This window comes from Schistocerca gregaria, chromosome 2, assembly GCF_023897955.1.
Source record: "Schistocerca gregaria isolate iqSchGreg1 chromosome 2, iqSchGreg1.2, whole genome shotgun sequence".
NCBI lineage: Eukaryota > Metazoa > Arthropoda > Insecta > Orthoptera > Acrididae > Schistocerca > Schistocerca gregaria.
The window spans coordinates 874,087,839-874,112,083 of NC_064921.1; the positions used below are offsets into that span (position 1 = coordinate 874,087,839).

A 24,245-nucleotide genomic window follows, 5' to 3' on the forward strand; every position below is an offset into this window, starting at 1 on the left:
ATGTCTTCATATGTTATACACATACTGGAAGAAAATCTCTTACAGGTTATGAACTGCATATAGTGGGTCCTTACAAAGTTTAATGAGACTATTAACTTTAAACCATTTACTGAAGTCAGTGAAAATTTGGTCAGCAGCTATTTCTAAATCTGTACTTGACTTGCTACTTATTGCAATGTTTGTATGATCTGCAAACAAAACGAGCTTACCATCTGACAATGTAACAGGCAAGATGTCATTAATGTACACAAGAAAAAGCAACGGACCCACTATGGAACCTTGAGGAACCCCACACGTGATTATTTCCCAATCAGATGAAAACTGACTGCTTTCTTCACAGGCATTTCACAACAACACCCTTTGTATCCTGTTAGTTAGATAAGACTCAAACCATTTCGCAGTACTGCTGGTGACACCATATATATTCAAATTTACTTAAGAGAATGCTGTGGTTCACACAGTCACAGGCTTTTGACAGGCCATAGAAAATGCCAGTAGCCCCTAAATTATCATCTAATGAATTAATTAAACTCTCACTATACATGTAAATAGCTTTCTCTATATAAGAACCCTTAAGAAACCCAAACAGTGACTTGGATAATATATTATTTGCAGCCAGATGCTTATGGAGACACTTGAACACAACCTTTTCAAATATTTTTGAGAAATCTGGCAAAAGTGGAACTGGTTGATAGTTTGATGGTATCTCTGTATCCCCCTTCTTGTAAAGAGGCTTAACTTCGGCATATTTTAGTCAGTCTGGAAATGTTCTGTTGATAAGAGAGTGATTACTCAAATAACTTAAAACAGAACTCACAACTTGTGTAAGCAGTCTTTGATTAACTTTGTTGATATGTTATCATACCCACTAGAATACTCAGACTTTAAAGATTTTATGACGGGTGCTTTTTCGTTGGAGGATGTGAATGTCAATTACATTTTACTGAAGCTATTTTTAAAAACTGGTCTCAGATACCCCATTGCACGGTTCACCGAACCTGGTAACTCCAAGCAGTCAGTAACAGAAATGAAGTACTTCTTTAAGAGGTTTGCAATAGTACGTGCACTTCTTACCAAAGTCTCATTTATTTTTAGAGCTATCTGTTCCTCTTCCTTTTTGGCCCCACCTGTCTCTCTCTTCACTATATCCCATAGTTTTTATTTTGTTGCCTGATGTAATTATCTTTCTCTCGTAATAAAGCTGCTTAAATTTCTGAATTATTTGCTTCAATATTTTGCATTATTCTTTGTAATGCATTACAATGCTAACACCAGAGCTGTTCCTAGATAATAGATGCAGTTTCCTTTTTGTCCCACATGATATGTTTATTCCTTGTGTAATACATGGTTTATTTTTTTTATTTTTGTGAGTTCTGAGTTACCCCTAGGGGAAAACAATTTTCAAAAGTGGAAGTAACTTTATTAATGAATGCTTTGTATTTTCCATTTGAGTCAGAAGTACTGAAAACATCTATCCAGTTCATGCCTTCGAGCAATGTCCTGAATTTGACAATATTTTTGACTGATTTACTACCCTCCTATACTCAGATTTAATAGACCTTTTATCCTGAAAAGTTGCAACATTTGACACAAGATGCTGCTGCATGTCATAATCACTTCTTTTCCCCTAGATTTGTCTACAAAGATCTCATCAATAGCAGTCTCAGAGCATTTACATATCCTAGTTGCAAAATTCACAGTAGGAACTAAATTGAATGATAGTGTTACTGACTGCAATAATGTTCACTGACAGAGCTTTTCAATAAATCCAAATTAAAATCGCCAGTAACCACTATTTCCTTGTTTTTTACTGTGAGATGGACAACAGAGATTCAAGATTTTTTATGAAGAGATTAAAATTTCTCTGACGGTGATCGGTATATACTTACTATTATACAGGATTTATTATGAAATACTACTTATCTGTTGCACAAGCTTCTAAGTGGCTCTGAGCACCTCACTAGGTGTGTGAAACATAGGAGGGAGGAGGGTGGATGGAGAGGAGGAGGAGGAGGAAAAGGAGGAGGAGGAGAGAGAGATAGAGAGTGTTTTTGCATATATAAATTGCATCTGACTTTCTGACTAACTTATACCACCCTTATCCGCTTAAACTGGTCCTAGGCAAAACAGCAGAGTAGTCGTATTGCTTAATCTTCTGAAGCAGTGCAACTAAGAATTCATTCTACAGAACTGTGCAGTATGAATAGTACGGAACGTTGATAAATGAACACCCTGCAGAAGCCTCTTAGAGGACAATGGGAGGCTTACAATCTTCTGCCGAAACTTGTAGTGTCTACTAGTATTTGTGATTAATAACAAGCATGTACTTAAAATGTTTGAAACCAGTTGATATTCAAAGCTATATAATAGAGTCACCTTATTAGCAATGGCTTTTATAATTAATTAGAATGACTAGGGATTCTAAAATACTGTTAACAATAATGGACACTGTCACAGACAAATCAGCAGTGTGCGTTCTGGCTCTGCCCAGCAAGAAATAACTATATGTCTTGCGGGCCTTCACAATAATTGTGAATTGGTGGTGAGGGCCCCCAACTACATACCCTCAGACCCAGAGTTGAATTATTAAAAGTTTTGGCTGGTTTCGTTGTCTAGGGGCTGGGATAAATAGTTGCCGCATTACAAGCCAAATACTGCTGAGCCTACAGTATACAATATGAATACACACATGAATTGAATGGCCGAAGGTCCCTATCACTCAGCAATTACAAATGTTACATAGAAATTTATAAATGAAAGATTGCAATTAAATAAAATCTGCAGGTACTACCTTAACAGCTTGAAATGATTAGTACGATAGAAGAAGCACTGTTGAGAATGCGGTACATTTCTGCAAAACACTTATTGGTGTTGATGGCCCAGCTATTAAATAAAATATAAGGAGAATAACAGGGAAACAATAGATTCCTACTTCACGTAATTAGTTATGAACAACAACAAAACTCGTGAGACATTCACCTATAAATGCATACTAAGTCTTCACTGTTGAAACCATGGAAATCTCACACATTCACAAGTTGCCACTCTGAAGTATTTCTATCTCCTGCATTCACAGAAATTTCACACGTTCACAAGTTGGCACTCCGAAGTATTTCTATTTCCTGCAATCATGGGCAAAACCACTCCACACTCTCAAAGTCTTTCCTGCGACCGTATGTCCGCCGTGTCCAGCCCCTGTGCCATCCTGTCCAGTACTCTCTCCTGTCCTCTCTCCATTTCAGTAGTTGCCTGCTGTACTAACAAGCACTGTGACTGGCTAGAGCGCTCTCGCCATGACTTCAAGCCAACGCACACTCACAAACAAAGAAACACAATCAAAATACTGAATTTAGATTTAAATAACTTGATTAAATATTTCTACAGCTGGACCATAAACACGCTCTAACACACATTATTAAATACATAAACAAATTAAATAAACATATATCAAAGGAATAGCAAGCAAAAGTAGGTCAGTAGCCTAATGTCTCTGTGTTTTCTAAAACACAGCAAATAGTTAACCAATTTCTTCATGAATGAACCATGAACCTTGCCGTTGGTGGGGAGACAAACATGTGGTTCCTGCAGAGGGACAGCAGCCTTTTCAGTAGCTGCAAGGGCAACAGTCTGGATGATTGACTGATCTGGCCTTGTAACACTAACCAAAACGGCCTTGCTGTGCTGGTACTGTGAACGGCTGAAAGCAAGGGGAAACTACGGCCGTAATTTTTCCCGAGGGCATGCAGCTTTACTGTATGGTTAAATGATGATGGCGTCCTCTTGGGCAAAATATTCCGGAGGTAAAATAGTCCCCCATTCGGATCTCCGGGCAGGGACTACTCAAGAGAATGTCGTTATCAGGAGAAAGAAAACTGGTGTTCTACGGATCGGAGCGTGGAATGTCAGATCCCTTAATCGGTCAGGTAGGTTAGAAAATTTAAAAAGGGAAATGGATAGGTTAAAGTTAGACATAGTGGGAATTAGTGAAGTTCGGTGGAAGGAAGAACAAGACTTCTGGTCAGGTGACTACAGGGTTATAAACACAAAATCAAATAGGGTAATGCTGGAGTAGCTTTAATAATGAATAGGAAAATAGGAATGCGGGTAAGCTACTACAAACAGCACAGTGAACGAATTATTGTGGCCAAGATAGATACGAAGCCCACGCCTACTACAGCAGTACAAGTTTATATGCCAACTAGCTCTGCAGATGACGAAAAAATTGAAGAAATGTATGATGAAATAAAAGAAATTATTCACATTGTGAAGGGAGACGAAAATTTAATAGTCATGGGTGACTGGAATTCGTCAGTAGGAAAAGGGAGAGAAGGAAATGTAGTAGGTGAATATGGATTGGGGATAAAAAATGAAAGAGGAAGCCGCCTGGTAGAATATTGCACAGAGCACAACTTAATCATAGCTAACAGTTGGTTCAAGAATCATTAAAGAAGGTTGTATACATGGAAGAAGCCTGGTGATACTGACAGGTTTCAGATAGATTATGTAATGGTAAGACATTTCCAGGGGCAGATATGGATTCTGACCACAATCTATTGGTTATGACCTGTAGATTAAAACTGAAGAAACTGCAAAAACGTGGGAATTTAAGGAGATGGGACCTGGATAAACTGACTAAACCAGAGGTTGTACAGAGTTTCAGGGAGAGCATAAGTGAACAATTGACAGGAATGGGGGAAAGAAATACAGCAGACAAAGAATGGGTAGCTTTGAGGGATGAAGTTGTGAAGGCAGTAGAGGATCAACTAGGTAAAAAGACGAGGGCTAGTAGAAATCCTTGGGTGACAGAAGAAATACTGAATTTAATTGATGAAAGGAGAAACTACAAAAATGCAGTAAGTGAAGCATGCAAAAAAAGAAATACAAACGTCTCAAAAATGAGATCGACAGGAAGTGCAAAATGGCTAAGCAGGCATGGCTAGAGGACAAATTTAAGGATGTGGAGGCTAACATCACTAGGGGTAAGATAGATACAGCCTACAGGAAAATTAAAGAGACCTTTGGAGAAAAGAGAGCCACTTGTATGAATATCAAAAGGTTAGATAGAAACCCAGTTCTAAGCAAAGAAGGAAAGCAGAAAGGTGGAAGGAGCATGTAGAGCGTCTATACAGAGGCAATGCACTTGAGGACAATATCATGGAAATGGAAGAGTGGATGGATGAATATGGTGGATATGGGCGCTCAACAGTGTAGTCTTTAGCGCCCGAACGGAAACAACAACGGACGAGTGTCACTAAAATGCATTAAGTGCAAAAATAGGACTAAAATTAAAGGTGAAAGGCTACAGAGGCACGTCAACAGTTGCAAAGTGGAATGCAGCACATAAAGAGGATAACTGCAAGAGAACGTAGGGGAAAGGGTTAAAATGAAACACATAGCACATGTTTGGAACTGGCCTATTACAAGTATAAAAAGGAGTGGTAAGCCACTCGGCAACACACTAAAAATTACAACCTAAAATTTTTGGCTGAAGCCCAGAAACATCATAGTACCTTAAAACTTTCTTGACACTCGCCTCGTCATCGGCTAGAATCGAGGGCAGATCCCCACTAATATTAACTTCCGCCCTGACAGATCGATATAAATCACACTCAACTAAAATGTGGCGTACAGTGATTCGTACGCCACAGGCATCAAACAGCGGGGGTTCCTTTAACCGTAGTAAGAAGGCATGCGTAAGAGGACAGTGCCCTATGCGAAGACGTGTAAGGGTCACTTCGTCATGCCTAGGTGACTAGCAGAAGAAACACCACGGCTGGATGGTGGGTTTCACCAATCACAGCTTATTTTCCCTCACCGCCAGCCATTCCTCCTCCCACAATTGCATACACTTCCGACGCAGCACAGAAACAATACCTTGCAAAGGAATAGAACATTGTGTCACCTCCGGTAATCTGCAGGCGTCCTTGGCAGCTCTATGGAAATGGAAGAGAAAGTAGATGAAGATGAAATGGGAGATACGATACTGCGTCTGGTGAGCAGGATGTATGAGACAGGCGAAATTCCTCAGACTTCAAGAAGAATATAATAATTCCAATACCAAAGAAAGCAGGTGTTGACAGATGTGAAAATTACCGAACTATCAGTTTAATAAGTCACAGCTGCAAAATACTAACACAAATTCTTTACAGACGAATGGAAAAACTCATAGAAGCCGACCTTGGGGAAGATGAGTTTGGATTCTGCAGAAATGTTGGAACACGTGAGGCAATACTGACCCAATGACTTATCTTAGAAGAAACACTAAGGAAAGGCAAACCTACATTTCTAGCATTTGTAGACTTAGAGAAAGCTTTTGATAATGTTGACTGGAATACGCTCTTTCAAATTCTGAAGGTAGCAGGGGTAAAATACAGGGAGCGAAAGGCTATTTACAATTTGTACAGAAACCAGATGGCAGCTATAGGAGTCGAGGGACATGAAAGGGATGCAGTGGTTGGGAAGGGAGTCGGACAGGGTTGTAGTGTCTCCCCGATGTTATTCAATCTGTATATTGAGCAAGCAGTAAAGGAAACAAAAGAAAAATTCGGAATAGGTATTAAAATCCATGGAGAAGAAATAAAAACTTTGAGGTCCGCCAATGACATTGTAATTTCTGTCAGAGACAGCAAAGGACTTGGAAAAGCAGAACGGAATGGATTGTCTTTTGAAAGGAGGGTATAAGATGAACATCAACAAAACTAAAATGAGGATAATAGAATGTAGTCGAATTAAGCTGGGTTTTGCTGAGGGAATTAGATTAGGAAATGAGACACTTAAAAGTAGTAAAGGTATTTTGCTATTTGGGGAGCAAAATAACTGATGATGGTCGAAGTAGAGAGGATATAAAATGTAGACTGGCAATGGCAAGGGAAGCATTTCTGAAGAAGAGAAATTTGTTAGTATCGAGTATAGATTTAAGTGTCAGGAAGTCATTTCTGAAAGTTTTTTTATGGAGTGAAGCCATGTATGGAAGCGAAACATGGACGATAAATAGTTTGGACAAGAAGGGAATAGAAGCTTTTGAAATCTGGTGCTACAGGAGAATGCTAAAGATTGGATGGGTAGATCACATAACTAATGAGGAAGTATTGAATAGGATTGGGGAGAAGATAAGTTTGTGCTCAACTTGACTAGAAGAAGGGATCGGTTGGTAGGACATGTGTTGAGGCGTCAAGGGATCACAAATTTAGTACTGGAGGGTAGCGTGGAGGGTAAAAATAGTAGAGGGAGACCAAGAGATGAATACACTAAGCAGATTCAGAAGGATGTAGGTTGCAGTAGGTACTGGGAGATGAAGAAGCTTGCACAGGATACAGTAACATGGAGAGCTGCATCAAACCAGTTTCAGGACTGAAGACCACAACAACAACAACAACAACAACAACAACATATATCAGATGTAAACAAAGACATAAACGAATAAATATATTTATAAGCATGCTGCTACCTTTTTTGCCTGTAACTGTGGAGTACTTATGGCCTGACAGAGACGTTAGTAACCAGCCACTTTGACCTCCAATAACTCATGTACTATTGAAATTACATGTCTGTAATTCAAACCAATTTAGGTTTAAACTAATAGCTTTTTAAAGACATGCCAATCAAATCAGATGAAGCAGTTAGATTTTGGAAATTCGTTGCTGGGTGTTACTTGTATAATTTACAGTTAGATACTAAACTTTAAACTAATAAAGATATTGAAACTCTGATTACACCATCAGAATCGTCGTGCAAATAATAGTAATGTACATGTTTCTTTTTGAGGTATCATGATTCATCTGGCTACTATTAATTGCTATATGAACTGTGAAATATCTGCCATTTAGGTGTCACAAAGTCCGCCATCTTTGGCACTCCCGGCGTGTCTCCTTCATCGACACAGCGTCACCATGGAATTCCCAGCCACACGGCCGGATCACACGCTGGGGCTACCCCTGATGCTCAGCTAACGTTCGGCACCACGTGGTTGCTACCAGGCTGCGGCCCACCAAGAGGCCCCTGCACAGCCACGCCAACTCCGAACTTAGAATATTTGAGGGCGCTACAATTCACCCATTACCTCATAATCTCCTCCACGGTTGCTAGTTTCCTTGAAAGAAGATTGCAGTGTACGATTCACATACCCATCACAAGTTATGGTTTGGTGGAAACATATTGGTCCATGTAATTCGGATTGTGTTAACTGGAAACTACACTCCTGCTGATGCTCACGAACTCATGAGGATTTTCAGAATTCCAGTGTTTATTGCTCTGTGAGCTCACATACCACAATAAATGTTAACACTTTTCATCAGAAAAAACTAATACTTCAGGCTTAATCTCTCCATCATGGACTGACAGCAACAGCCATTAGAAGTAATGGTGTTGAGCAACAACATCCACATTTGTCACTATCACTACTGTGTAAGGTTTCATCAATGTAGGGAATGACAGATTGCTACTTACTGCCCGCCCACACACACACACACACACACACACACACACACACACACACTCTCTCTCTCTCTCTCTCTCTCTCTCTCTCTCTCTCTCTCTCACTATTAGTGTACGGGTGCAGAGAGAGATAAACGCTGTCTGTTGGAGGTCTGCAGTAACTAGACTGCCAACAGGTACATTGTCAGGAGTTTGTGCAGCAGGGAGGTAAGGAAAAAAAGGAGAGGAGCAGGGGAAAAGACAGCTGGATGCACTAGCAGAGGGCTGCAAATAAGCAGAGTAGGAGATGAGAAATTATGACAGTGTGGTTGGAAACTGTTGGGTGGAGGGTGTGGGGACAGTATGTTACCATAGGTTGAGGCTGGGATAATTATGGGAGCAGAGAATGTGTTGTAACAATAACTCCCATTTACATAGTTCAGAAAAGCTGGTGGTGGAGGGAAGTGAAGCAGTCACTGAAATCAAGTGTGTTATGTTCAGCTGCATGTTGTGCCACATGTGGTCTACTTTGCTCTTGGCCACAGTTTGGCAGTGGCCATTCATCATGGTGGACAACTGGTTGGTACTCATACCAATATAAAAAGCTGTGCTGTGATTGCAGAAGGGCTGGTAAATGACATGGCTGCATTCACAGGTGGCCTGGCCCCTGATGGGGTAGGATAAACCTTTGAAAAGACAGGAATAGCAAGTGCTGGGTGGGTGGATAGGGCAGGTTTTGCACCTTGGTCTTCCACAGGGATATGACTCTTGTGGCAAGGGGTTGGTACTGGGAATGGTATAGAGATGGACTAGGATGTTGTGGAGGTTGGGTGGGTGACAGAACACCACTTTAGAAGGGGTGGGAAGAATCTTAGGTAGGATGCCCCTACTTTCAGGGTATGATGATAGGTAAACAAAGCCCTGACAAAGGATGTGGTTCAGTCGTTCCATTCTGGGGTGGTACTGGCTGATGAAGGGTGTAATGCAACTGACAAATAGACATCATTTTATTTTATTATACACTAAAGTCATGTTAAAAAAGCTTTTGCGTAAGGTAATACTAAGTTAGGTGTTGCTATCAATAATCGATATTGGAATTGTATGTTCTTTGTAGCTTACGACCGTGACCTTTGGTCTACAACGGGTTTACGGACACTTGAGTGTTGGCCACGGTTGAGTGTAGTGGTGTATATAGTTTTGGCAATAAATGTGTTTTTGATACAAAGAAACTGTGGAGTACTGCGTCATTTTTCGATAGTCCAGTAATAATTAAAAAACCCGCACCTCTTCTTGGACCCAGAGCAGCAAAGGAATCATCGCCTAGACAACAAGAAGCCACATGGACAACGCAGACTCAGCAGCATCAACAAAGGAGACATCATGGCCAGCTCTACTAAAGTATTATGCAGCCATTAGTTACACCGTAACGGTGTCCTTATGGAGATAACTTTTCCTGAACAGTAGAGCGGGTTCGTGACAACTGGGGGCTCAGCTGGGATTAAGACATTTATATGTACTGGATTGACGAAATCTGTTTTGCAGAAGTCTAATGACCACGTGGTATGAAGAAGTGCAATACATGGAAGTCAAGGGAGACGAAACGAAGCAGTAAAGTGGACTGACCACACGAGTGAGGACCCAGACTGAAAAGATAAGTACATTTGTGTAGTGCTGTTTATTCCTTTTATTATTTTGTGTGTGAAATTTCACGAAAATGACCATTGTGAAAGAGGAAAGTGGTGCTGAATCCGAGCAGGATTGTGAAAATTTGTTAGTCTTTGGGGACGTAGACATGCCGATAAAAACAGAAGATGAGTCAGTCAAAGAAGCGGATCAAAGTCTTAATTCATCAGAATGTGAAACGTCGGACATTAAATCACTGTTACAAATGACGGAACGATCGTTAGCTTTAAATCAAACTGTTGCAGCCTGCTTACAAGCTAATGAAGATCAATTGCAAAATATGAATCGGACGGATGCGGAAAGTTTTCGGGCTATAAATCAGTAAGTGTCGCGTCTAGAAGGAGCTATGAACAAAAAATTTGATAATGTCTTACTTTGGGGTAATAATCTTCACAACGATATATCAAAGTTAGACAAGAAACTTAGCAAAGCAGAAACAAAGATTTTGGCAGTAGAATCTAAAGTGGGAGATGTAAAATCTAGTCTGAGTAACAAAATTCAGTCTGTAGAAAATGAACTGGTCACAGACAGAGAGAAAAATGCAAAGTGTTTTGATAATGTCAATAGTCAAATACATACAGTTTGTGTAAATGTAAAAGCTATGGCAGTAGATCTTGAAAGTAGAGTAGATTCTAAACTAAACGTTGTGGATGATAAAGTGGAAACAGTCAGTAACACAGTAAAACTCCACGAGATTGAAACTAAGACAGATGTTAATGAATTAAAAAGTACAGTATAAGAGTTAAACCAGAAGTCTGAAATATTTAGCAATGATGTAGCTAGCAGAAATTTTTCTATGAACACATGTACTTTATTATCCAATATTCCAGTTAAAAACTTTTCTAACGAGTGTAGTTTGCATCCTGTTGACTGTCTGCAGAGTTTAGAGACAATTTTTTGCCCAATATGAGTGAAAGTTTCAAACTTAAGTTTGTTAAAAAATTTTTGGAGGTGGAATCTTTGTCATGGGCCAATCAAAATCTTTCTATGGACATGTCTTCTGCCGAATTTGAAATTGAGTTCTTAAAACGGTTCTGGTCTGAAACTGAACAAGCCAGGATAAAGAGTGAGTTCCTGAATGGACCAAATTACAGAGAAATACAGGGGACTATGAAACAGTTTTGTAAGAATCAACTGAAGAAACTTGTACATTTGAGTAAACCCTTTGATGAGCTCACACAGATAGATGCTTTAAAGAGAAGGTTGCCAACAGATGTGCAATGGGACCTAGTGTATGGACCAGATGACAACATTGAACAATTTCTAAACTACGCGGTCAAACTTGACAGGATTATAGACAAAGTGGGGAAACCAAAAAACTATTTCAATCACATACAAAGAGGTGAGGATCATAGTTGGGGAAACACTAATTTTAACCGGAGGGAAAACAGTAGGCCCAACCACCATAGTTTTCATCATAGGGAACAAAATAGTCACAATATTAATAATAATTTCCATTCAAAGGAAAACTATAATTTCCATTCAAGAGGACAATCTGGGAACAATTGGAACAGAAGTAATTACAGGAGTCTGAAATCAGGAATTGGCGTGAACATAGGGACGCTGGGAGTCAGAATGCTATGGGAAGTCATGAAGTAAAAAACTAGCATGCGCTCCATTGTCGGTCCACAAGGTAGGGGTGAAAAGCATAGATAATAGATGGACCAATAACACCGATGAGTAGTTATCTTATGAATGTGTACTACCCTCTAAACACAGTACCTGTTAAGAACGAACACATTAGTTGCAATAAAGACCCAGAGAAAATAATTGACTTAGTTGAATTTTATGAATGGGCAGAAACTTGTAGTTTGTCAGAGGACCAGCAGGTTAACGGTTTAAATGATTTAGGAATTTATGCACTGATGAAGGAACCAGGTGAGCATATGGTTGACACTGATTTAACGAGCAAAGAATTAAAAACACTTGGGTGTGAAAGCAACATTTTAAGTTTTCAGGAGAGAGAGGTTGATGACTGTAGTATTTGGGAAATGAAGATTTAATGATACATGATGATGGTGAAAAATATTTTGTTTGCTTTAAAGAGGAAATGGAGGCATTAGGTGTTGTGGGAGAAACTGATATGCATGTTGTAGGTGTACCCAAGGATGTTATTAACAGTTTAAGTGGTGGTAATGCCAGTGTCACAACCAATAGGCTCTGTAATCCAACATCTTACGAAGGAACCTGGGCAGTTGATAAAGATTCCCTGAACAGTAAAACTGACTGTGCAAGTAGGCTACCATTTGCAATGAACAAAGGTGAATTATTTCTTTATAATATGTGGCTAAATAGTGATGCAATTAAAAATGATACAATTTTAGAAAATTATTCTTAATATGTCTCAAATTTTATATCCTGATTGGTGGAAAAACACTAAACATATTATTGTTGAACAACTGAGGGATAAATACCTTAGTGGTGAACAACGTTATATGGGTGAACATATTTGGATTAATGAAATTATCAATGCAAGTGACAGTGCTAATGATGTGTGTGTTAATGTTATGACCGTAGATAATAAAGGTGACAGTAATATAGGTACTTGTAAGTCAGAAAGTCATTGTTTCAGTGAAATTCAAAAGGATTTATTGTATGAATACGTTCAGCCTCAAAAAGATGATGATATAGGTAGTCCGTTCATTAGAGCAAAAGTTGGTACCTGGGAAGGCAAGTACCTTATAGACACAGGGAGTCAGGTGTCAGGAGTATCTGAAATTCTAAGCAAAAAGCTGAAGTGTGAGAAAGATTACATTGAAATGCCAGTCATTGGGGTGAAAATAAGAGGGGCTACAGGAAAACATAGTAAAACGGTGAAAAGACAAACTTTGTTATCTTTTACAATTGAGGGAGTCACATTTACACATGGATGCCTAATTATACCAGGCGTCAGTGAGGACTGTATTCTTGAGATGTCATGGATTCGGAGTGTAGATGCAAGATTTGACTGGGGAGGACAAAAACTTATCATAACAACACCAAATGGGGGGTGTATCTCCACCAACTTTGTCAGATCAAATACAGTGTTGTGTAATGATAAATTTAACACTATAAATCTTGTAAAGGAGAAGAAATATGTTGACAAACACATAACAGAACTGGATTTAAGTGAAGTAGATTTCAACTCACTGGTAAACACAAAGATTTCCGAAGCTAGCGGTCTAAACAATGAGCAAAAACAGGAACTAGAGTCTTTGTCATGGGAATACAGTGATGTCTTTAGCAACATTCCAGGGAAAGTTAGGGGTTACGAATGTACTTTGCAAGTAAGACCACATGACCCATTTTTCATAAAACCATATGGTGTGCCCATAGCAAAACGTACAGCAGTTGAGAAAGAATTACACAAGATGGAAGTGTGTGGCATTATTGAAAGGAGTATCAGTGCTTATAACAACCCGCTGGTAGTTGTGTCAAAGAGGGATGGAGGAGTGAGAATAGTTCTTCACTCCAGGCCTTATACAAGATCTTATACAGGGAAACAGACCACCCTGAAAACATTGATGAACTGTTGCACAAGTTCAAGGACATAAAATTATTGTCAAGTCTAGACTTAACCTCAGGCTTTCACCAAGTACCCCTGGCACTCAAATCTAGGAAATACACTGCTTTTCTGTACAATGGCCGTTGCTATCAGTATTGTGTAGTCCCGTTTGGCTTGAACTCATCGGTAGCAGAATTCATTAGAGCTTTAGACCATGTGCTTGGGCAGGAACTTGTATCCAAATTAGTGATTTATGTAGATGACATTTTAGTAACTGGACAATACTGGAATGAGTATGTTGGGCTTTTAAGACAGGCATGTGAGAAACTTAGAAGCGGGGGAATGACACTAAAACTAGAAAAGTGCAAATTTGCAGTACCTGAGTTAAAATTTTTGGGACATGTCATAACAGAAAAAGGAATTTTGGCTGATCCAGACAAAATTAAAGCTATTGCAGAGTTTCCTATACCCCGTAACAGAAAACAACTGAAATAATTTTATGGGATATGTGGCTTCTACAGAAAATTTGTAAGTAAACAAAGCTTAAACACATCCTGTCTAAGTAACATTTGAGATTGTAGTACATCCACACCCGAATGCATACTGGTTGGTGTATCCTAAATCCAGGAAAGTTCTCGGGCTAGTGTCTCGTTGAAATTGTATAAACAAAAGGGATAAGACTAGTCTGAGAAAGTGAAAAGGTGACTCAACAAAGATTTTTCACTGGAAATTCTGTATATAAAAAATTGTCTGATTTTGTTACAGTCTTGTGCCCTTTAAAATGTTTATTATTTGTTTAATATGTATTCATTATATGAAGTGTTTTCAATGGATTTTCTGTGTAATACGCTTGCCATGTTCTTGATGTTTCTGTATGTTTATGCAATTTGATTGATATTTGATAATTTGTGTAATAACTTTCTCACACCACACTTGAGACATCATTTATAATGCAAGCCTTTAATCAGCACTAAATCTGTCTTGCAACAATTAAGTTTAATTTTTTTTAATCTTAAAGGCAGAGTCCTAATTACTACACACTTAAGTGCTTCAGATGTCCAACTCTACTAGGAGAAAATATTTTTTTGGTAAACCACATGAATTATTGTACATTTCTTTCTCAACCACTGCAAAAGCATAGGCAATAATATTTTTTAAATTTTGATAGATACATACCATTCCAAAGCTTTCATCCATGATTTTACCTTTGCACTTTTACTGTGAATATGAACCCTTGTAACAAACTGCCTGTAACTTTACTTCTGAAAACAATCTAAGTTTGTTATCCTTAAAGTAAGTGTTATAGTCTGTAATAAGACATTTTACACCCAATATGTTGATGCATTTGTATTACATGTTTATTGAATTTATTAGTATTTAAAGGATCTGTGTTGGACCAGTTCATAACTTTGTAGTGTTACTCAGACAGATTCTGTAAATTTCTCCCACTAGATAAACATTACCAGAAGGTTAACTATGCATCCTAACCATGTACTTACATATAAACATTATGTAACCAAAAGATGATCTCTGTATGTGACTTTATTTTTTAGATAACATGGCATTATAGTCAATGAAGTGTTACAAACAGTTAAGCTTTGGAAAGACGCACTGCAGGACATGCAGAAATCAGACCTTTAACGGAAGTCACCAATGTGCAGATGGACAATGTGGGACAGACTGTGAGTAGTGTAAAAAGTGGGCAACAAAAGAAAAGAAAACAAGCCTGCAGTTAAAAGTTAGTTGGTTGGTTGGTTTGTGGGGGTTAAAGGGACCAGACTACTTAGGTCATCGGTCCCTTGTTCCACGACCATAATAATACACGAAGAAAAGTCCAACAAGCAATAAAAACATAACGGAGACGACAAGGGACGACACAGTACAAGAAAGACATAGACGAAGACCAGAGAAAAGAGATTAAAAGACACACTGAGTGCGACGGTCATTGGCCGACCATGAAAATAAAACTGGAAAGGCCAACAACCAAGGGACACATTAAAACACCACAAACTAAAACCCCAGGCCAAAAGCCACAGTCGACACTAAAAAAAATAAAAGGGGACTCTCATATTGAATGATAAAAACCCCCTGCTCGAATAAAACGGAGAACTAAGTCAGCCATAGTAGAGTCATCGGTTAAAAGAGCAGGGAGTGTATCAGGCAGCGCGAACGTCTGCCTGAGGGCAGTTAAAAGTGGGCAGTCGAGTAAGACGTGTACCACGGTCAGGGCCAATCCGCAGCGACAGAGAGGCGGGTCGTCACGGTACAATAGATACGCGTGCGTGAGCCGGGTATGTCCTATGCGGAGCCGGCAGAGGACGACAGCGTCCTTGCGAGACCCCCGCATGGAGGAGCGCCACACACTGGTTGTCTCCTTGACTGCCCGAAGTTTGTTGGGAGAGGGCAGGGTGCGCCACTCATCACGCCAAGCAGCAAGGACCTTCTGCCGCAATACGGATCGGACGTCACTCTCTAAAAGACCGATCTCCATGGCCGGGGAACTGACCGCCTGTTTCGCCAGTTCGTCAACCCGCTCGTTACCCGGGATGCCGACGTGACCCGGGGACCAAACAAAGGTGACAGAGCGGCCGCAACGGACGAGAGTATGGAGGGACTCCTGGATGGCCATCACCAGACGGGAACGAGGGAAACACTGGTCAAGAGCTCGTAAACCGCTCAGGGAGTCACTACAGATGACAAAGGACTCACCTGAGCGGGAGCGGAGAAACTCTAGGGCACGATAGATGGCAACCAACTCGGCAGTGTATACACTGGAGCCAGCTGCCAATGACCGTTGCTCACAATAATCCCGTAGAGTGAGAGCGTAACCAGTGTGACCAGAGACTACCGAACCGTCGGTGTAGGCCACCGCCGCGTTCGGAAACTCGGCCAGGATGGAAAGAAAGCGGCGGCGGAGGGCCTCCGGAGGCACTGAGACCTTCGGACCCTGTGCCAAGTCGAGCCGAAGGCACGGTCGGGGCACACTCCACGGGGGCAGACGGAGATTGGCCCGGAAAACAGGCGGCAGAGGAAAAAAGTCAAGGCCACGGAGAAGGTCCCGGAGGCGAACCGCAATGGGACACCCTGACCGGGGCCGCCTGTCTGGAACATGGACGATCGAGCGCGGGAACAGGAGACGGTAGTTTGGATGCCCTAGCATGCTATAAACGTGCGCGGCATAGGCGGCCAGAAGGCGGTCACGCCGGAACCGCAATGGAGGGACACCAGCCTCCACAAGTATGCTGTCGACGGGGCTTGTCCGGAACGCTCCCGTGGCGAGGCGGATCCCGCAGTGGTGTATGGGATCCAGCAATCGCAACGCCGAAGGCGAGGCAGAACCGTACGCCACACACCCATAATCAAGGCGGGACTGGATCAGCGCTTGATATAGGTGGAGGAGGGTGGACCGGTTGGCACCCCACCTGGTGTGGCTTAAGCAACGGACAGCGTTTAAGTGCCGCCAGCATGTTTGCTTCAGCTGCCTAATATGGGGCAGCCAAGTCAACCGGGTATCGAACACCAGTCCCAAGAACCGATGCGTCGCGACCACAGCAAGAGGTTCACCGTCAAGGTAAAGGCGCGGCTCAGGGTGAACCGTGCGACGCCGGCAGAAATGCATAACGCAGGTCTTCGCGGCCGAAAACTGGAAGCCGTGCGCTACAGCCCATGACTGCGCCTTGCGGATGGCACCTTGCAGCTGCCGTTCAGCAGCGGCGATGCCACTGGAGCTGTAATATAGGCAGAAGTCGTCCGCATATAAAGAAGCCGCGACGGACGACCCCACCGCCTCAACGAGCCCATTGATGGCAATTAAAAACAGGGACACACTGAGGACAGACCCCTGTGGGACCCCGTTCTCCTGGACCCGGGAGGAACTATGCGACGCAGCTACTTGCACGCGGAAGGAACGATACGAAAGAAAATTCTGAATAAAAATCGGGAGCGGGCCCCTAAGGCCCCACCCATGAAGTGTGGCCAGGATGTGATGGCGCCAAGTCGTATCGTATGCCTTCCGCATGTCGAAGAAGACGGCAACCAGATGTTGGCGGCGCGCAAAGGCTGTACGGATGGCAGACTCCAGGGAGACCAGATTATCGACGGCAGAGCGGCCTTTACGGAACCCACCCTGAGACGGAGCCAGAAGGCCCCGAGACTCGAGGAGCCAACTCAACCTCCGGCTCACCATACGTTCCAGCAACTTGCAAGGAACGTTGGTGAGGCTTATGGGGCGATAGCTGTCCACCTCCAGTGGGTTCTTGCCAGGTTTCAATATGGGGAGGACTATGCTTTCCCGCCATTGAGACGGGAAAACACCCTCGACCCAGACGCGATTGAAAAGATCTAGGAGGCGTCGCTGGCAAGGCACTGAGAGGTGTTTCAGCATCTGGCTGTGAATGCGGTCTGGTCCAGGAGCCGTATCAGGGCAAGCAGAAAGTGCGCTCTGGAATTCCCATTAGCTGAAAGGAGCATTGTACGACTCCGCGCGGCGCGTGTGAAAGGAAAGCCTCCGACTTTCCAACCGCTCTTTCCGGGAGCGGAAGGCCAACGGGTAGTTCGTTGACGCGGAACACTGAGCAAAATGCTCTGCCAACCGGTCCGCAATCGTGTCGGAGTCGGTGCACACTGCTCCATTCAGCGAAAGCCCAGGGACAGAGACAGGTGGCCGATAGCCTTGGAGTCGCCGAATCTTGGCCCAAACCTGCGATGCAGAGGTACGGACGCCAATGGTGGAAACATAACGTTCCCAGCACTCCTGCTTCCGTTGGCGAATAAGGCGTCGGGCTCGGGCGCGGAACTGTTTAAAAGCAATGAGGGTCTCCAACGACGGGTGCCGCTTATGGCGCTGAAGAGCCCGCCGGCGATCTCGAATCGCCTCTGCGATCTCGGGCGACCACCACGGCACAGTCCTCCGCCGAGGTGCCCCGGATGGACAGGGAATCGCAAATGCCGCCGCAGAAACGATGCTGGTGGTGACCGACTGAACCACCGCATCAATTGGATCAGTGGAAGGAGGTGCGATCACTGCGACAGATGTAAATAAGTCCCAATCAGCCTTATTCAGAGCCCATCTGGAGGGGCGTTCAGAAGAGTGACGCTGTGGCAGTGACAGAAAGATGGGGAAATGGTCACTACCACATAAGTCGTCATGGACCCTCCAGTGGATGGATGGTGAAAGTCCGGGGCTGCAAATAGAAAGGTCAATGGCCGAAAACGAGCCATGGACCGCACTAAAGTGGGTCGCCTCTCCCGTGTTTAAAAGGCAGAGGTCAAGCTGTGACAGAAGAGTCTCGACATCTCTGCCCCGGCCAGTAATCGCGGCGCTACCCCACAAGGGGTTATGGGCGTTAAAGTCGCCCAGCAACACAAAGGGAGGCGGCAGTTGTCCTATCAATGCAGCCAACACATGACGAGAGACATCACCATCCGGCGGAAGGTACAAACTGCAGACAGTAATAGGCTGAGGCGTCCACATCCTTACAGCGACAGCCTCTAAGGGTGTATGAAGAGGCACACACTCGCTGTAGATAGAGTTAAGGACGTAGACGCAGACTCCACCAGACACCCTCTCATAAGCTGCCCGGTTCTTATAATAACCCCGATACCCTCGTAGGGCAGGGGTCCGCATTGCCGGAAACCACGTTTCCTGGAGGGCAATGCAGAAGAAAGGGTGACTGCTGACGAGTTGGCGGAGCTCAGCAAGGTGGTGGAAAAAACCGCTGCAGTTCCACTGGAGAATCACATTGTCCATGGGCGAAATAGGCGTGAAGGGACCGAGGAGGCAGATCACGTCACTGGGTCACCTGCTGTCACCGATCGAGGACCAGTACAATCGGCGTCCTTGGCGTCTGAGGGTATGGCGAGATCCAGGTCCTCAGCGGACGCCATGATCTCCACCTCATCCTCAGACGCAGAGCCTGTATGGAGCGGTGGGGCGGATGCCACCGCGCGTTCCTTGGCCTTAGAGGCCTTCTTCTTCTTCGTCTTCTCTCTCTGCTCCTTGGGCTTTACTGGCTGGGAGGGCTCCACCGATCCAGTCACCGGGACGGAGGAGGAGCGGGAAGCCCTGCGACCAGCCGCTGGCCTGCTTTTCAGCCATTGGCTGACGTCACCCTTCCCAGAGGTGGAAACCTGGGAAGGGAGGGACCCGAGGGATCCCTTGCGAGAGAGAGTCGCCGAAGAAGTCAGACGCTTCTCCGGCTTAGAGTTGGGGACTTGTGTCCCCGATGGTTGGGGGGTCGTTGCTCCTGAGGTAGGTGGTGCAGGAGCAACAGATGGGGAAGTGCCCCCCACCATCAAGGGGGCAGGTGTAGTATTCCGGCTCAGAGTGTTCAGTGGAATCGGTGCAGCAGATGACAAAACTACTGTTTTGGCAGCGGTGGCATAGGAGCTGGTCAGAGCCACAGGATGTAGCCTCTCGTATTTCCGCTTAGCCTCAGTATAGGTCATGCGGTCCAGGGTCTTATATTCCATGATCCTTCGTTCTTTCAGTAGAACCTTGCAGTCTGGCGAGCAAGGGGAATGGTGTCCGCCGCAGTTCACACAGATGGGAGTCGGCGCACATGCAGTATTAGGATGTGAAGGGCGTCCACAATCTCTGCATGTCATGCTGGAAGTACACCGAGATGACATGTGGCCGAACTTCCAGCATTTGAAACACCTCATCGGGGGAGGGATATAGGGCTTCACATCACATCGGTAGACCATCACCTTGACCTTTTCGGGTAGGACGTCACCCTCGAAGGCCAAGATGAAGGCACCGGTAGCTACCTGATTATCCCTCGGACCCCGATGGACGCGCCGGACGAAGTGAACACCCCGCCGTTCTAAATTGGCGCGTAGCTCGTCGTCTGACTGCAAGAGTAGGTCCCTATGGAATATAATGCCCTGGACCATGTTGAGACTCTTATGGGGTGTGATCGTGACGGAAACATCCCCCAACTTGTCACAAGCGAGTAACCGCCGTGACTGTGCAGAGGATGCCGTTTTGATCAATACTGCCCCAGAGCGCATTTTGGACAAGCCCTCCACCTCCCCAAACTTGTCCTCCAAGTGCTCGACAAAAAACTGAGGCTTGGTCGCCATAAACGATTCCCCATCGACTCGTGTACAGACTAAATAGCGAGGTGAATAAGGTTCGCTGCCAACCGTAGCCTTTCGTTCCTCCCATGGTGTGGCCAGGGAGGGGAACGATTGTGGATCATATGCCTGAGCGTTATATTGAGGCCGAGAACGCTTAGAGACTGCTGGCGGCTGGCCGCCAGCAAGAGATGATGTACCACGCTTCATCGCGGGTCATCCGCCCTGATGCCACCTACTCCGACCAAGGGCCCTCCCCACGGGCGCCACCCAGCCTCAGCAACGACCACCTGGCGGGATGGCCATTGCCGGGAGTCCCGATGCCCCAAGGAGACAGGCATCTACTCCTTGGCATACGCGGGGAGTTAACGGCGCAGGCATCAGTAGAGCGATCCCTGTGTTGTCAGGGGGCTACAACCGACAGGGTACATGGCGGCCCCACCACAACGGACTGGCTACCGTGCTGGATTTCAGGTGAAATGTAGTCCATGATCGTCATTGGCGCATAAAGCGACACAGCAGAGCAGACTGCAAAAACCGCACCCAAGAACAAAGCCACGCCCTAGAGATGGTGAGTGGGCGGGACAGCTATGCGACGACGACCAACCAAGCTAGAGATGGTAATGAGCGATGGACACATTGCACCTTGTAAGGCGCCCTTCCCCAATCAGCTCGCTCTTCGGAAGAATTTAGAAGATGGAGGTCAAACCCGGTAGGGGACCATCACATAAGGCCGAAACGTTTGAGACTCCTTTTAGTCGCCTCTTACGACAGGCAGGAATACCGTGGGCCTATTCTTACCCCCGAACCCACAGGGGGGTAAAAGTTAGTCTTTCAACGGTTTCATGTGAAGTGCTACAACATTATGGACTCTTCTAAGTGAAAATTGTGAATCTTCTTTTGTATTTCATTTACTCTAAAGTTAAAAATTGTATGTTTTCCTTTACTTAGTATAACAATTTCCGTGTTAGCGTAATTAAAAGGAAACAATCCTATTAAAAATTTTAATTTATTTAAAATCATATTCTTGGAAGTTCCATTATTCTGATGTCAAAATTTTGTTCGCATTTTCATACTTACAAAATTCTTCGGGGGGGGGGGGGGGGGGGGGGGGGGGGGGGGCTATTGTAATGGAACTGACAAATAGACATCATTTTATTTTATTATACACTAAAGTCATGTTAAAAAAGCTTTTGCTTAAGATAATACTAAGTTAGGTGTTGCGATCAATAATCGATACTGGAATTGTAAGTTCTTTGTAGCTTACGACCGTGATCTTTGGTCTACAACGGGTTTATCGACACTTGAGTGTTGGCCACGGCTGAGTGTAGTTGTGTATATAGTTTTGGCAATAAATTTGTTTTTGATACAAAGAAACCATGGAGTACTGCGTCATTTTTCGATAGTCCAGTAATAATTTAAAAACCCGCACCTCTTCTTGGACCCAGAGCAGCAAAGGAATCATCGCCTAGACAACGAGAAGCCACATGGACAACGCAGACTCAGCAGCATCAACAAGGGAGACATCATGGATGGCCAGCTCTACTAAAGTATTATGCAGCCATTAGCCACACCGTAGCGGTGTCCTTATGGAGATAACTTTTCCTGAACAGTAGAGCGGGTTCGTGACAAGGGGACCACTTTTGTGGCTGGCTTTTGAGGGTGGTGCGAGGATTTGGGGTGTAAGGGGAAATAGCACGGGAGTTCTGTCTGCAGACTACGTATGAGGGAGAGTGCCTGTCTGTGAAGGCCTCGGTGAGACCCTCAGCATACTGAGCATGCGAGTTTTTGTCACTGCAAATATGCCATCCCCGGGTGGCCAGGCCATATGGGATGGATCTTTTGTTGTGAAACGGATGACAGCTGTCAAAATGCAGATACTGTTGGTGGGATTAATGTGGACAAGGGTGTGGATGGAGCCAACAGAAAGGAGAAGGTCAACATCTAGGAATGTGACTTGCTGGGTTGAGAAGGACGATGTGAAGCAGATGGGAGAGGATATGTCGACACTGTGAAGGAACAAAGACACGGTGTCTTGGCCCTGAGAACAGATCATGAAGATGTCATCTTTGAACCTGAACCAGAATAGGGGTTTGGTCTTTTGGGAGGCTAGGAAGGTCTCCTCTAGATGGTCCATAAAAAGGTTGTCAAAGGAGCGCATTATGTGGGTTCCCATGGCTATGTTGCAGTTTTGTTTATATACCTTCCCTTCAAATGATAAGTAATTGTGGATTAGGTTAAAGTTAGTAAGGGGTATGAGGAATAAGGTAGTAGGTTTGAAGTCTGAAGGATAGTGGGAAAGGTAGTATTCAATAGCAGTAGGACCATGGGTATGAGGGATGTTGGTGTATAGGGAGGTGGTGTCAACAGTGGTGAGTAGGGATCAAGGAGGTATGGGGGTGGGGATGGTGGAGAGTCGGTAAAGGAACTGGTTGGTGTCTCTGACGTGGGAGACTAGATTATGGGCAAATGTTTAGAGATTTTGGTCAATGAAGGCCGAAATTCTTTCAGTGGGGGTGCAATAACAGGCCACAGTAGGGTGTCCAGGACTGTGGGGTTTGTGGATTTTGGGGTGTCAAAAGGGTGAGGAAGGAAATGGATTGATGGGAGATGTTCTGGGGAGGTCCTCGCCCTTTAAGCAGGGAATGGAGTTTGTGTTGGATTTCTGGGACAGGATCACTCTGGCAGAATTTATAGGTGGAGGAGTCAGATAACTGATGGATGCCTTCAGCCAGGTAGTCACTGCAGTTCATAACAACAGTGGTGGAGCCTTTGTCTGCAGGTAGGATGATTGCGCCAGAATTTGTTTTGAGGTTATGTATAGCTGTTCTTTCTTCTACTGAAAGTTTGGTGTTCTGAGGATGCGACCTGGAGAAGTATTTTTTAGCTAAGTTGGAAGTAAGGAATTCCTGCAAAGTGATCACAGGGAGGTTAACTGGGATGGGGGAAGGGTCACGGTTGGATGGTGGTATGAACTGGAAGAGGCACAGTTCACTATTGAAATTAGTGTGGTTTTGTTTGGAGGGATTGGCAACAAAGAAGGGCTTCCATTGCAGGAATCAGGATAAGGAGAGTAAGTCTTTGACAAGTCCAGAGTGGTTAAATCTGGGTGTGGGGCTAAAGGTGAGGCCTTTGGATAAGCACACCAACCACCAACATTACCTACATTCTGACAGCTTTCATCCCTTTCACACCAAAAATTCCTCCCATATACCTTGGCCATGCAGGGACGGTGTATTTGCAGTGACAAAAACTCCCTTGCTCAGTATGCTGAGAGGTCCCACCAAGGCCTCCACAGACACTGTTACCAGATGTAGTCTGCAAACAGATCTCCCGTGCCATTTCCCCTCACAGCCCAAATACTCACTTCACATGTGAAGAGGAGAGTATTCTTAACAGTGTAAAGATTTTGTTCTCTTGACATCTCTGCTCAACACTTCTGTAATTTTCTGAATGCTTAAAGGATCAGTACCTACTTGTACTGACAGTGTGAGCACCTGGCGGGAACACAGGAATGAGAGAGATCAATGTGCCATAAATTTTAATGTGTGTGTGTGTGTGTGTGTGTGTGTGTGTGTGTGTGTGTGTG

At 44.0% G+C, this 24,245-nt stretch overlaps 1 protein-coding gene across 1 annotated transcript in view; it reads right to left on the reverse strand.

Annotated features, from left to right (window-relative positions):
• The window catches only part of LOC126335277 (pre-mRNA-splicing factor SYF2), a 60,099-nt gene that overhangs the window by 30,473 nt on the left and 5,381 nt on the right, over positions 1-24,245 (reverse strand). The gene's annotated exons all lie outside the window — the stretch shown is intronic.